This window comes from Calidris pugnax, unplaced genomic scaffold (genome assembly GCF_001431845.1).
Source record: "Calidris pugnax isolate Ruff unplaced genomic scaffold, ASM143184v1 scaffold349, whole genome shotgun sequence".
Classification (NCBI taxonomy): Eukaryota; Metazoa; Chordata; class Aves; order Charadriiformes; family Scolopacidae; genus Calidris; species Calidris pugnax.
In genome coordinates, this window is record NW_015091088.1 from 2,093,208 (window position 1) to 2,108,484 (window position 15,277).

At 44.1% G+C, this 15,277-nt stretch overlaps 1 protein-coding gene and 1 long non-coding RNA gene across 3 annotated transcripts in view; both read left to right on the top strand.

The window, feature by feature from the left end:
• On the top strand, nt 1–14,110 carry LOC106897245. 2 transcript variants are annotated; one of them, XR_001413756.1, is made up of 5 exons: nt 1–62; nt 489–657; nt 6,346–6,530; nt 10,040–10,215; nt 13,093–14,110. It is a non-coding gene; the product is annotated as an uncharacterized LOC106897245 (long non-coding RNA). The 2 variants fall into 2 exon arrangements; XR_001413755.1 differs by lacking the exon at nt 1–62 and having other exon boundaries at nt 216–657.
• An 804-nt stretch (nt 14,111–14,914) lies between these two features.
• Nucleotides 14,915–15,277, top strand: part of CCNG2 (cyclin G2) — a 7,382-nt gene continuing 7,019 nt past the window's right edge. Inside the window, exon 1 of the mRNA XM_014957845.1 lies at nt 14,915–15,198. The gene's annotated coding sequence lies outside the window, so the exon portion shown is untranslated. The remainder of the gene's footprint in view (nt 15,199–15,277) is intronic.

A 15,277-nucleotide genomic window follows, 5' to 3' on the forward strand; every position in this document is an offset into this window, starting at 1 on the left:
TCCAGCCGCGCCGCCTGCCCCCCCGGCCGCCGCCGCGCTTCGCCGGTCGCCGTGGCCGCTCGGTGCGCGGGGCCCGCCGGCAGGAGGCTGGGAGGGAAGGATTGGGGCGGAGGGGGGGGGCGGACTCTTTTTCCTCGGGCCGCCCGGCGGAAGGATCGCGCGGAAGTAGCGCACTTAGCAGCCGCTTCGCTGCCGTGTCTCCGCGGCGCCTGCGCGGCGGTGGGGACGGTGGCTGGCGCTGAGGGGGATCGCTCGGACGCTCCCTGCCTCCGTCTCATTTAAAGCCCTCGCCAAACAATGAGGAAAGGCGTTTATTTACAAACACCTTCTTGTGCGGACACTGGGCAAAAGCGCCGAGCTCTCCCCGCTTTTATGTCCGTACCATGTCTGTGTTTGCTGGGGCGGAGCGCCCTGTCGCCAGAGTTGCCTTATTTACTGCAAGATGTAAACAGGAATTTACCCTTTCCGTGGTTTATTTGCTTCCTTAGGCCTTTCCCCAGTACGAAGACTGGCAGGAGGGGCTGGCTGTCCCTTTTCGTCCCCTCTGGCCCCACTGACAGAGATGCCAGGAGTGACAAGGGAAGCCGGGATGTTTCCTCGCAGCTCCATTTAATTCCTTTTGTCAGCTCCTCTTAAGAGAACTGGACAACTAGATTTGTGAGTGTTCAAATTTTTTTGTAACATAAGTCTTTTTTGTCTTTTTTTTTTTCTTTTGTTTTCCTGAGGAGGCTGGGAGGGTATTATAATACAGTAAGGACCAGGAACAGAGTAAATACTTTGCATGAAAATCCTGGCCCTGGGAAGACGAGTGGCAAAACCTTGCTGTACCACTAGAGGTTCAAATTAGCAGATAAAAGCAAGAAGTTCAGAGCAAAGGCAACTCATTTTCTTTAAACTCCTTCCAGTATCTGTAGTTGTTAGCTGTTCAGACAGCACACGAAGGAGGATTTCCTCTAGAGATAATAAGCAGTGACATATCAAGCGTAGAGAGAGAAAAGAACTTTTTTTTCTTTCTATTTATTTCCTGACAAATTAACTCCGAATCAGTTTGCTAAAAATTCATCCGTCATAAGCATTTTTAACCCTTTCTGTAGTAACTCTCGGGCCACACTTGCAAGACTGAAAAGAAAAGCTATTTTTGCTGCAGCAACCAAACTCCTCTGTGCATAGAGTGAACTGCTCTTCAAATCCCAGCTTCTGTGCACTCCTCCCTGCCATTTTTTCTTCCTTTTCATCTTGAAATACAATATGCCTTTTGGAACTGAGAAGGTGCAGAGAAGGGTAAGCCCCCCTGGAATTTCATCTAGCTTCCCCAATTTCATTCTAATTCTTCTGGGTCTCATTGCTTAAGGATCAGTGTTTAAGAAGTCTGTTTACAGCTGTTACTGTTTTCCAAAATGGGTTGGCCCACTGGTGGGTTTTGGCAGTGACCAAGTGAAGATAATTGAGCTGATGCTCTAGCTGGGAAATTCTTGCTGGAGGTCTGACCGACACTGTCCTGAGATTGTCCCACTCATGCAGTTACAGCAGTTCTTGCAAATTCTGACTATCTGCTCAAAGGATTTCCATCAGGGCCCTTCCCAGAACATTCCGCATATCAGTGCTGGGAGCCTGAGGTGGTGCAGCACATCCTCAGACTGGTAGACTGTAGAACTGATGGTTTGGCAGGAACCTGTAGCACTAACACGCAACAGAGTAGCTTCTATTAATCTTGGGCTGAATATGCCCTCAGCTGGATATGTCTAATTACAGCCCTTTATCCTCAGGAACAGTAGGAAGGGTCAGTTGAGGCAGCACCCAACTGAGTTGAAAGTAGCAATAAACCAGTCAGCTACAGGATCGATACTCCTTCCAAAGGAAATCCTGGAGACCGAGGAGTAAGTCATCTGGCGCAGGAGGGACCTCAGAGCAAGTTCTCCTAGTAGGGTGGTCAGTTGAAGGCCAAGTCTCCCAGGACTACTACCAGCCTCTGTAGGAGGTGGCCTTGGTCTGGGCACAACCACCCAGGGGTCAAAACAGCAGCACGCTGTGAGAAGAAAGACACAGCATGTGCCCAGAGCAGCTGAGGGTTACGGCGGGCAGGCTGCCATAAGTAAGTGGCTGCCAAGGCCAAGGGATTTAGAGAGACTGCTGAGAAAGAGATGGAGGCAACCAGCAAGAACTCTATGTGGCCCAGAGAAAAAGTGAAAGAGGCCCTAAACCTAGGGAAAAAAAATTACCTGATGAATGTAATGAAGTGCACCTGGAGAATGGCCATTGCACCATTACAAGCAGGTGTTCTGCATGCAGGGACTTGATGCGCTGTACAAAAATCTGACACCTTGGAACATTATGGAGACCCCAAGTGCCATGTCAGCCAAGGAAGAAATACGCCACAGCAGCAAGAAGGCCTATTCATCCCTGTGGGGGGAAGTGAAGCCTGTCTATTTTAAAGAAATTGGACAGGACAACTGCATAGGCAGAGGCAGCAGGTGCAGTGGAGTCGTGCAGGGGGCTCAGAGAAAAGAAACAAGAAAATCCCACATATAAGGAATTTGTAGTACCTGCCTTTCACCTTACACAGTGCCTGATTTTTTTTCCACTGAGTGGAGGGAAAGAAGAGGTGCTACAGGACTCACAGCCAAACCCCAGTATGTGAAAAAGGGAAGAAGGATGTGTATCTTTGTAGCAGACAATTCTATCTGCACTGTTTAAACACCCTTCAGAGGGAAAAAACAGATGGTCTTGTGGTTTGGCTTTGTGTTCTGCTTTGGAGACCCGAGCGCTACTCACTGCATGACTTTTGACCAGTCAGTTAAACCCACAGATGCAAAGGTTAATACTAATTTTCATATCCACCCAACTTCTGTGCACACAAAGTGCAGCATGGGCAAGCAAGCTTGATGAGTTCAAATATGTATGCAGACAGCAGCTTCAGAACAAGGATAAATTTACCCTCACGTCAGGTTGGTTGTGAGGCTCAATTAAAATATTTTGTAAAGCATTTGAATATCCCGAGGGGCTAGAGACGTGCAAACTTTTAATAATAATTGCTGCTTGGATTTAGCTGGTCAGAATTCAGTCTACTGTGGCAGAGTAAGTCTAGTTATTCCTGTGTTTGTGCTTTGACTCCAACCATTATGTAACTTACCTATATTTATTGCTAGAATGAGATCTTTAAAATAGCAAGCAAGTTTTGATCAGCCCAGAGAAGGCAATATTGATGTTGGTTTAAAGAGCAACACAGACTAAACCTTAAAAAAAAAAAAGAAAAAAAAAAGTCCTATTATTCTTTTCCAAGCTGATCTCAGACATAAAATTTGGTGAGCAGCAGACCTCTTGTCTGAAGTCATATTCATCACAAAAGAGGAAGGGCCTGGAGCATCTCCACTGCCTGCCCAGAGGCAGGCTGAGCTTGGGCCGTTGGTAGAGGAAATCCTCACAGAGACATCTGAGTGCTCATCGAAGCAATCGGGAGAGATATCATACTGAGGCTTACTCAGGGCTCAGAAAGACTTCTTTTCTTGGAGTGAACTCCTTTTTTCAAAGCCTGGAATGAAACAGACTCTCAAGAAGCCACTTTTCAAAAGCTGCAAAGAAAGTTACACTGTTTTCTTTGTCTAGAGGCATAGTTTGCAGAACAGTATTGTGGAACATTGGGAAAAGCAACAGAAGGCAATGAGAAGAATCCTAAAAAATAGCTCATGGTGAAATTACCTGACAAGACTTTGCCCAGCTTCCTGGGAGTAAGTGCTCATCAAATAAAAATCATCAGCACATAGGAACTCTTAAAGAGGGATGAAATGGGTTTGAGCACTGAACTGTCTTTGACCTCTGTGAAAACCGAACTATCCAAAATCACTAGTTATTTTTGCAAATCTTATCCTTTCTGTGCAATGAATCAATCAATGGAATGTTAACTTTCCAAGTAAGTAGTCTGGAAGTCAGCAGATACAAATTATAAGAATGTTCTACCTTATAAGTATATTAGCTATGTTTGTTGTTACAGGCAATAATGAATTGCCCTTTGAAAAAAAATAGTATTCCTGAAGTATGTGGCAAAGGAAAAAAGGAACTAGATGCAGGCTCCTTCATTTCTTTCAGCTTAAAATGTAGATTCCCACTGCAGCTGGACAGGCAAACCCTGGGTTCAGTTTCACAAGCAGAATTCAGCTGTTCCATGCATGAAACTGAAGCTAAATTGTTGTCCTGGCATGGAACAGGAAGAAGCATCTGGCCAGTAAGAGAGACTAGCAGCAAGCATGCCCCCTTTCCAAAGTATTCTACGTTGGTTTTGTTTTTCCAAAACAGATGAGAAAAAAAGCAACATAAATTCCCTGTCCAAATATTCGTCAGCTTTAGAAAAAAAAAACATGTTTAACAATAAAATAAAATAGCTTGCACTACATGTCTTGGATACCATTTTTTAATAAACATTACAGAAAGAGCAGTCATGGCTGCATGTAGCACGCACAGGCAACAAATTGTGCAATTGTACGATCTATTCCATCTATTTTAAATCAATTGTCAGTTCTAGTGCTCCCCCTTATCAGAAACTATCACCTGTCATGCAGGGAGAGGCAGCCTCTCAGGTATGCAGCCACTTGGTTTTTACTGTAAGTCCACAGAATCGCATGATATAAGAAGTCTGTTGACATCAGAAATCATCTTAAGCTGAATCACAGGAGAGCCAGATCAAGTGTACCATCTCCACAGCCTCTTAGGACTTCATAGCTGTTACTGCGCTGCTTTCTGACAGTCTCTCGCAACTTCTTCCTAACAGCAGGAACATAAATTATTTACTAGGGAAACAAACCCTGCTATTTGAGCTGAAGAAGATTCCCTTGCTATCTGTTCCCACCACAGAGCTGCTTGAAACACTGAGACAAACCTCTGCTTTCATCCAGAACGGTGAAATACATGCTTACATTTAACAAATGAAAAGCCTCTTTCAGGTTCAGTGATTAATTCAGAGAGAACTGCAGGCACTAAATTAACCTTTTAACCTGATTTATTTTTACCAAACAAATGGCCCTGTAATATAATTTTCTCAACCAGAACAGATATTTTCTGCACTTTGCTTTACTATTTGGAAAATGTTCTAATCTATTCCATACAACTTGGTAATAGCAAAGCCTTCAGACTGTGTCCCTCACCGTAGGGATCGCACCTGCAAATCAATCGTTCTTCCTAAAAAAAAATAGATGGCTTGTCAGAAATGCATGTTGCAACGTGCGAGAACACCAACAGCAGGTAGAAATTTATCTCCTTTTCTACAGCATTTCCAATTTCACCCTTTCAGTATTGGCAGTGAGAATGATACAGTGGAACAGCTAGCTGATAGTAACTTTTCATGCACATTTCTCCTTAATTTTGTTTCATATCAGTGATCTGCGTGCCCGAATCCAAATTACTATAGGGAAAAAAATCCTTCTTAGTTTAACTGTCTGTATCCAAACTTTTTTGACCTGCCCTTCTAAAGGATAAAATGGTGCCCAATTTTTGAAAAACTTTTTTCAAATAGTCATCATCTGCCATTAAGTTTAATTCTTGTGTAATTTGATTCAAGAGATGTGTTTTCTTGAATCGCTTTCTAAACTACAATATCATTTCTTATGGCTTTACTTAATAGTGCTAGAAGCAAAAGACAGTGGCACTACAGCAGTACAGGAGCCGCAGAAAATGACCTACTTTCACAATCCAAGATCAATAAGTAAATGGGCATTATGGGCATTAGAAACGCAGAGGTGTTAACTGCAATAAATAGTCATAAAATTGAAGAATAACTGTGGTTGGAAGGGACCTCTGGAGGTTTTCTAGGCCAAGCTTCTGCTCAGAGCAGGGCTAATTTCAAAGTTAAATGAGGTTGAATAGTTTTCCACATTGCGTGTAACAAAGGCAATAGGTAAGTGCATGGGAACCGACATCAAGGTAAATCAAGATAACGACAGCTGTGTACTCCTGAGCATACCTTCTCCAAACAAGCCTTCAGCTATAGCAACTTTATCATGGTCTTCAGGAAGGGAGAAAATGTGAGTAACAATACCTTAGAAATTCATTCTCTCTGGCTCATTTAATACAGGTTTTCTTACATTTTTCCCTTCCAGAACATAAAAATTCTTTCTTTTCTCCATGTGACTACTTAAAGGCAGTTCACGTTAATTACCTGACTGTGGTTATGCTTCACTGTAGACATCATCTTCTATAATTGGATATTTTATGTCCTAGAGAGTTCATATCAGCACTATAGGAGTTTATAGCTTTGCAAAATGTTTAGTATTTCTGTGACACTTGTATATGTGCCTTTTTAAATGGATAATTTGCTGCCCAGTAACACAGTGACTTGTATGTTTCTGTGTGAGTCAGGATCATGTTCCCTGATGCTTTTTTGGATCGAAGAAGGGTTGCAGCAAAACTGGATACAGCAGTCTTCATTTCCTGTCCTCGCTCCGGAATCCTTGCTGCTAAGGCCTGGCTTTTCTTCCATTGAAGGAGATAGGAGCTTTGCCACAGGCTGCAGTGACAGCAGGAGGAGAGCAGACACAGATTAGGTAAGGTGTTGGAGGATTTTCTGCATGCTCTATAAGTATTTAGGGAACTGTGTGATATGTGATCCTAATACAAGGTTAGGCAGCTTGAACTCTTGAGTTAGACCCAGATATTTCCAGGCAGGCAGAGCTACCTACCGACTGTACATCTGAGAAAGTACATCTGAATTATTTCTTCTGGCAAGTATCAAGAGTATGTTAGTGAAATGTGCCTGGATATGGTAGCTTAAGATAGAACTATGCTGGAAATGTTTCTGCAGCTGTTACTTGGAAAACATCTGTGGTACTGTGCATGGAAATTTGTACATCTCTGTTCACGCTCGCACGGAGCAATTAATCTTGTGAAACAAAGTATAAATTATTATTGGGAAATATGAGAAGGAGATTATGCACCAATGGACATGAAACGACTAAAGGTAGTTACTGTTTGGAAAGAAAGGAAAAAAATGGAATATTCCACTTCTGGCACAGGGAATAGAATGAGATTGGCAGACTCTGCCAGACTTCCAGAACTCCAACTGGTAGTTACTTGAGTAAGAATAACCAATGCACTAGACTTGAAGGGTGAATTTTTTTACACTTACAGTTGAAAAAAACCTTCCATCTGTGATAATTTGTGACAGTCCGTGTTTTTATAGTTTGATAAAGGGAAGAATAAACAGGCTGACATTATTTCTTATTTACAGTCAATGATTATCACTATGCAGAGTATAAAAGACATTGCCCCAAAGAACTCTATTTTAAGAAAAGATATACAAGAAGGTAAACTTAAGAAACCCTGGGAAAGGCCAATGAGATGGATTTTGTTCACAGCACATTAGATAATTAAGGGATTTTTCATCTCTTGAGGCTTTCAAATTAAGCCTGGGTCATTGGAATGTGGGCTTACTGAAATGTAATGGCCTGTTGCATTCAAGAACTCAGACTGGATAATCTGAAAAGTGAGTGTGTAAAGAATCGAGAATGTCTTTGGTAACACAGCAGAGAATGGCACGATGGGAAATGAGGGGGGATATCTAACCGGTGGCCAGAAATTGGTCACTGACTGATACTGAGGCAGGGTTTCTGCTCAGACCCCATGAAGTGTAAGTTGCAATGTGTGATCCATCACATCCTCTCCCAATAGCCATATGTGAGCTCTGCGGGACAGAACATCTTTACTTTGCTATTTTACCTATTTTCTCTCATGATACTTGCATTGCATGACTGAAAAAACAGAAATCAAGATGGAATTATCTTCCTGCTGTTTCATGGATGCTTTGTGCAAAGGGTCTTTCAGCTTCTTAGTGTTAAATCCATGTTACACAAAATGGATTTGCATCATGTAAATTCTGAAAATAAATTTAAAATATCCATTCTGAGTCCTCGTAACTGAATGCCTCCTAGCAAATAATTTTACTCAACAGCTGCCTGGTTCTACAGTCAGAAAGGTGACTGCTCTTTTTTCCTTGGTTTAACTTTTAATGACTCATTTAAATTCCATTTATGCAGAATCCCTATGATTTTCAAAATGCCTTCTGAAATTATGCACAACTACCTTTCTAAAAAAATACTTTAAAAAGCCTTAAGTACAATATTGCCTAGAATTATCTTGTCAATTAAATAAAAGAACCCACTTGAAATAAGTGACAAAAATATACAGTGAATGAAACGCACCTTCCAGTAACAAATCGTTACTAAAAGAGACCTTTAAGCAAACTGCTAGTTACATGGTCATGCTTAGACAAGCACAAGGTTATTGAAACATACAGCTTCCTTTCAGACAATTTAACTTGCACTGAAGGCAAATTATTGCCATAAAAGCACTGAAGCACATTGCTCAGACATTTGGTGTAATTCTATTGGCTTCTAAAAGATTAGCCTTGCTGCACAACAATGTCAGTGGGATCAGAATTGGGTCTGCATCTTCAGCTGCCATTAGAAATACTGCCTGCAATGTCTTCCTGCAGAAAATTGATATATGCATCTGATATTATTATCTAAAAAAGACAGGAAGCAATATTTTAATAGACATGAAGATGCAATATAGATTTCTGACAATAGCTGTAATGGAAATCAGTGAGACTGAACCAGCTCACAAAGGAGCTGCAAGGGGACTAATACAAGGGGAACCTAAACCTACTCAACACAGAAATCATGAATAATAATTGTATTCACTGGGTAAGTGATGTAATGTGTCACAGATTTGGGAGTCTTTCCTGGTTCCTTCCTTTTTCTCAGTGCACAGAGAGTGGAATTTGAACAAGGTGGGGCAACAGCAACCCATGAGCAACAAAACTGCCAGTATTCTTGATGTGGCGCTGGTGAAGTCATCCACGAGTGCCTTCCCCTTCTCACCCTCTTTACGTGAGGGTTTACACGGGCGTGGGGGTCTAGTTCCCTCTTTCTCTTCGCATGCCGGAGCTATTTCCAAAGGCCTCCCAAATGAGATTTGGTGACGTCACAGAAGTAGGTTGCATTGGGCACTGTGCTTGCAAACTTGGCAGTTAGCTCGTAACACCACTCTAGATCTTTTGAGCTCTTTGTAGAGAGAGGTCTTCATGACAACACAGGCGGAGAATCAGGCTCACCCAAAAATGCTGTTCACTCTCGGCCATTTCCTCATGCTCTGCTCTCTCGGTATCAGGGATCATGGAATTCTGTGGCTACCAGCATACCATACATGGGCTTGCTCAGACCTGGGAAACAATAGGCAGGGGCCTGTCCACCGTGTTATTCCTGGAGTAAAATCCTTTTGCATCGGTGAAACTTCTCAGTGAAGATTTGGAATTTCTGTAATGAATCAAGTTTTTAGCACTGCAAGCAATTCCACTTTTAGCTCTGTTTTACAAGTTTTATGCCAGCTACTGTACAGGGAATAAGAACATTTTCTAGGAAAGATTTGTTTTCCAATAGATTTTTTGATCTCTCTTCCAGTAACTTCATCTTGGGAGCAAGAAGTTAGATTTCTCTGTGGTCAGAGGGAATTCAGAAACGCCTTCTGAGACAGTTTAATGTCAAAAGTGCTTCTGATGAAACCAGATCAGATGGGTGGGGAATAGAACCCTGCATTAAAACAGCATAAATTGGATGAAAACAGACCAAATGTTAATCGAGGCAGCGAAAATAGAGGTCTGAAGTAGTTCCCTTCAGTGCTTCACATCAACATTTCATCTCTAGAAGTCTGATGCTGCTCTCTTGGTGGTTAGCTATAGTTTGGCCTTCTTTATACGAGGGAGTTTTGCAGTTTAAATTATACAGACACACTTCCTCTTGCCCCAGGACTTTGATGCAGCTCTGCCAGTATAGGGGTACTTACACTGATATAATTGTATAATATAAACATATAAATACGGTAGCTTTTTTTTTTCAGTAAACAAAGTGCATGGTATCAGTACATGGCAGCTTTATACCAGCTTAAATGGATACATAATTTTATGTAAATATCTAAATATGTACAAGAATGATAGATGCTTCCTTTAAACCTACACTGGAGTTCTAGGGTATATATAACCCGCTCTGTATACAAACAGGGTTCTTTCTAGCTGTCCTGTCCTAAAAATGCCAGCTGCTTGGCTGAAGGTGCCCTGCAGTCAGCCACGTGTGGCAGGCCTCGCGCCTTAACGAAGATCCCAACAAGCAAACAGCACTACTCTCTGGATGCATCGGAAAAGCACTTCTGGGTGCCCATCAAAAAACCACCAAACAGGTAAACTCTGCCTTTGCAAAACAAAGCGATATATCTAAACAGCATGGCTGTGCTGTTATAAATGTTCTTGGGTAGGCTAACTTGTGTTTCCCTTTGCGGTGAGTTTCCTCTTGTCATGGAAATTCCTCTCACCTACCCATGAATGCTGTTAGATGCTATTTCTGCACTGGTTTGCCATATGTTGCAGCAGCAAGACAAAAATCACAATCTCTAACAGTTTACAGTCTGTCCTAAACTTATTTCCATTGATTTGTGTTTGGGTCTTGTTGGCTCAAAATAATTTCTGCTAAGTATAGCTCCCTTCTCCTGAGCAAACAAGATGGGTTTCTTTTTTCTGCACCCTCCCTTCCTAATTTCAGCAGCTATTTTGAACTCGGGGTGTGGCGACTGAGACAGATATGCACACACTGCTATTGCTTGTCTCTGGATTTGTTCGTGTTGCCAGTCAACCTTTTCCCCAACACCAGTCTTATATTTACATTAATCCGTGACTGACAAGCCTTGCTCTCCTTCCATCTTTTAGGAAGCACGTAATAAATCTGAATGAATTCATTTATTTATGAATTCTGAACTTGACCAACTTCCATGAGCACAAGGTGAAAAGTGTGAAATTACACTCCTCTCTACTGCAGACAGGAGCTGTTACCAGCGGAGACGTTTCCTCCCATGGCTCCTAGAGGATCAAATGCCACTTGCCTTTAGGGGCTTCTCTCAGAGGAACAAGTTTTAAATTCTGGCAGATCTATGAATCATTTCATCTCCTAGACTGGTTCCCTCACAAAGGGCCTGAAGAGGGGAAGCCAATGCAAAGGCTTCAATTTTGATATCTTTTATCACCAGATGCTGGTCTCATTGCTTCCAACAGCAACAGAATCTGCAAAATATTTCTCAGATACATACATATATATGTGTATACATATACATATATATGTAGCCTTGTGTTTTCTTATATGTATACTTCTGTATAAAAATAACATGTACACACTGAGGTTATTTTATTTGCTTACAGAACCTACTTTTACTCCCCTCAGTTAAACAGAAAACACCAAAGTGTCATATCATTCCATTTAATTAAAATAGAGATTATTTTTTTTCATATGATGCCTCTTAAGGAGTTATGAAAGAATAAGCAGCTCTCAAGGGGGGAAAGGATTCTAGAGCTAATCTCATTTGCCACAGGCTCTCTTGATGTTTGATGCTTACCTATATTCTCATATAAGCTTGAATTATGTTTGAAGAAAATGCTAATTCACGCATGAGCTGTTGTCTCTTCCATCATTGCAGAAAACAAAGATGTTGGCAAACTAGACACACTTTTTGCCACCAGAATTAGGTGCTAAGCCCCTAATTACCATATAGCAGCAGCTGGGTCTTATGGGAAGAGTAGTTGTCACAGCTCTGTGACTTCTGCCTTCCAGTTTTCAGCACTGCTGCTTTCCTGGTGCTGCTGTCCTCCATACCAGTATAATGGGATAGCAGTGGGACACTTAGATTAATTACTGGCTGTAAAGCCTGTGGAGCTCTTCAGTTAAGTGGTTCAGAGAAAACTATTGTTCTAAGTGACCCCTATTGTTCTTACCTGGGAGTCCAACTGCAGTGAGCAGACTGCTTGTGTCTAGAGTGTTAATTACTGCTTGTCCCTTAATCATGAAGGTTTGTAATCCTATTTCAGTTTGGAAATCCACATGCCACAAGGCCCAATTAACATCTCTGATATCATCACCTGCTAGTCAATACACAGCTATTAGCCATCCATAACTATTGAATTGGTGTGCAGATGGGCCAGGACGAGTTTTGCCAAGCCATATTGGAAGGCAGTTTAGCAAGGCTAGTTAAAGTAACACCTGTTTAATTTGATGGCATCAGAAAGTCTCACATCACAACATATTTTTATTTAGTTTAAAATTTGTCTTGCAGAGGTTAATGCCTCAGTATAAATCTTCACTTTCATTAGGATCCCAAAAAAATTTCAGCTGGGTTTTCCTCCCAGTTTTCATTCCTTTTTTTTCTTGATTTTACACCGGCCTTCCGGTTCAGTGTAACTCAGGAATTCCCCTCTCAAAGGCTGCCGTCAGTGTTTCTAAACAATGAGTGCTATAGCATCTGTAGCTAAGGGATTTATAACTTTATTTTCACTTACTGCATCTTTAGGTTCCCAAAGAATGTCAGGAAGGAATTGCTATTCTGTAAAGCACAGCATGTTACTGAATAGATAAATTGTGTTTTCTCATAATACTGGAAACACGTCTCATTTCTCCCCCCACATACACACTTCCCTTCATCACAAATAAACACCACATTGAAAAAAATTATTCTTTGTGTAAGTGAAAAAAAAAAACAAAAAAACAACCAGATTTTATTTCATACCTTACCACAACTCCTCCTTTGCTGACAACACTTGATTGCTCGGCCAGGTCCAGACAGCACAGCCAGCAGACTAATTTTCCCTGTTTATAATCCCAAAGCTGATGAGTGCTTCATTTATAGTAAGGCTCCTTGGGGTTTGGGTTTCTGTGTTTTTTTTTAATTTTATTTCTTGATCCTACTGAGCTCAGTTAATTACAGAGGAACAAAGACGGGGCAGGGATCATTCTCTCCTCATGTAGAAAATGAGCCCTTCTGCTGCAGGGCTGCAGAGAAAGCACTGTTGAGCCATGCTCTTATAGCAGATTTTCCCCCCTCGAATTACACGATGTATGAATGATAATTTTTCACTGTTCTATTAGGTTTAAATTCGTAAAGGGAAAGCAATGCATGTGTTCAAGTAAATGTTGGAATTAGCATTTTTAGAACTGTCGTGCTATGTGTTTACAAAATGAACCTTTTTTGCTGTCTAAGTAAACTGAAACATATGTTCCACTATGTGGCTTAATACAGCAGTCGGAGGAGGAAGAACATCCATGCTCCATCTCTGTGACGCCAAGATACGCTTCGGAATGCGGGGGGGGGAAAAAAAGAAGCATCGACTGCCAAGAGCATTTGGATAACAGACACTGGAGCTCAGAGCCTTATCCTGTAAACATCACCTAGATGACGCCACGGCAAGGAGTCAGTTTGAAGTCGACTCCATTACGGATAATCAGCATTGTTCAAACTGGAGCAGGTCCACAACTCTTACTTTACAGCCTAAAACTGCTTTTATCCCACAAAAAAAAAATCAGTTGCCATGCCAGTTCATTGACCTTGCAGGGATGCTGTTTTTAAGGGTGCTCAGACATATCTGATATATCTACAAGAGCCCTGGCCTGTGTCAGGAATATCCTCAGGAAAAGTTGTGCATGTTTATGGGAATCTAAGAGTGCTTGTCATCAAAATAAAGTTGAAGAAATTGTTGGCCGTCATCGCTGGCATAGCAGACAGGAGCTGTGCCTAGAAATAGAGATTGGCATAGCAACATTGCTGACTGTTTTGTAGAGAAGGCGGCTTATTTTTCCAGACTGCGACATTTAATAAACTTTTTCTGTTTGTTGAAACGGCAGAACCCCACTAGATCAAACTAAATGCTAATCTGCTGGAGTCGCCACCACAGACTTTTGTCTCCAGTACGTACACATCACGAGTCACTGTGGTTTCATGGGTTTTGTCCTGTGACATTTGTTCCTTTGTGTTCGTCCACGAAAAACGGACAGAACGAAGGCGGAACGTGTTGGAACGGCCCCACAAATCCTCCAGACGATGATGTGTTTCTACCTTGTGGTGAGGGTTCTGTTAAGCTGCGGGCCGAGCGGCCCTGTGGTGCAAGCTCTGAGGAGGCATCTGCCGGGGGTTCCACAGGCATCAGCGCCGCTGCCAGCTGCTCCCCTCAGCCCCCGGCTTTCTGCCCGAACCTTGGAGGCACGCCTCCTAAAAACTCTTGAAACACCAGCCCGTAAATAAACTCGTCGAAGCTTTTGAAGTCGGACGCTTTTAATGGGGCTTTTAAACCCAGATGGGTCGCTCCGAACACACGAACAGCCGAGGCGGGGAGGGGGGGGGGGGCCCCCACCGACTACCTGAGGCCGCCCCCCTCCGGGCAGCGTTTGCCTTTATCCTTTAATCACCAAGAGGGATTGCTGTGGAGACGGGCGGTGTTTCCCGGGGGCTTGGCGGCGGGTGTCGCCAGCAGCGCTCGCTGTGGAGCCGCGGGACCGCCTTCCCCCCCACCGCCATCACCTCACGGGGCTCCCTCACGGTTGCTAGGGCCCGGAGCCGTAGGCGGGGCAGAGGCAGAACGCGCTCGGCCAATCGGAGAGACACAGCCTCGCTCTGCGGCCAATCGCCGCCGGTAAACAACACTCAGCCGGGTGGGGAAGGGGAGGGGCGGGAGAGCTGCGCTGTCGGCCAATCAGCGGCAGGGGACCGCGGACCAATCAGAGCGGGGGAGATTTTGGGCGGACTTTTTAAAACAGGGCAGCCGCTCCGGGGCCCTTTAAAGGAGTGAGGCGACCCTTCCCCGTCTCCGTCCGCCGAGACTTAGCGCTCCCTTTGGAGAAGCGTGGTTCCTCCCGGCTTTCTATCGAGCAGGGCTTCTTCCGGACGGTTACATTATGCCCTGACCTCCAGCCCCTTTCGGGGCACCTCTAGGGGGCGCGGATGCGAGCGGACTATTTTACTTCTCGGCGGCGCCTCACCGGCCGGACCTAGGCGGGAGCGTTCCGCGCGGGGCCATCTGCGGGACGGCAGAACAAAAACAAGGGGGCGGGGACGCGCCGCCTCCATTTTGATGCGGGGCCGGGGCGGCGGCGGCAGCAGCAGCAGCAGCAGCTGGGGGCTGGCGATGGTGCCGCTGCCGTGGGCATCGCCGTGAGTCGCTGGGGGAGGCGAGCGGGGCTCGCCGCGGGCGGGGGCGCAGGCGGCCCTGCCTGGATGTGGGGCCAGCGGCGGAGTCGACCCGCGTCCGTGCGGTGAGGGGAGCCGGGCTCGCCTCCCCCCCTCCCCGCCGCGGAGGAATTGAACGGTGAGGGTCGCGGAGGAGGGCCCGGTGCCCCCTCAACACCACCCCGGGTGAGTGTACCGGCAGGGCCCCTTTCTTGAGGTGTCCTGTGGGGGTCCCTTTGTTCGCCTCCCCGGTGCTGTGGGGGGG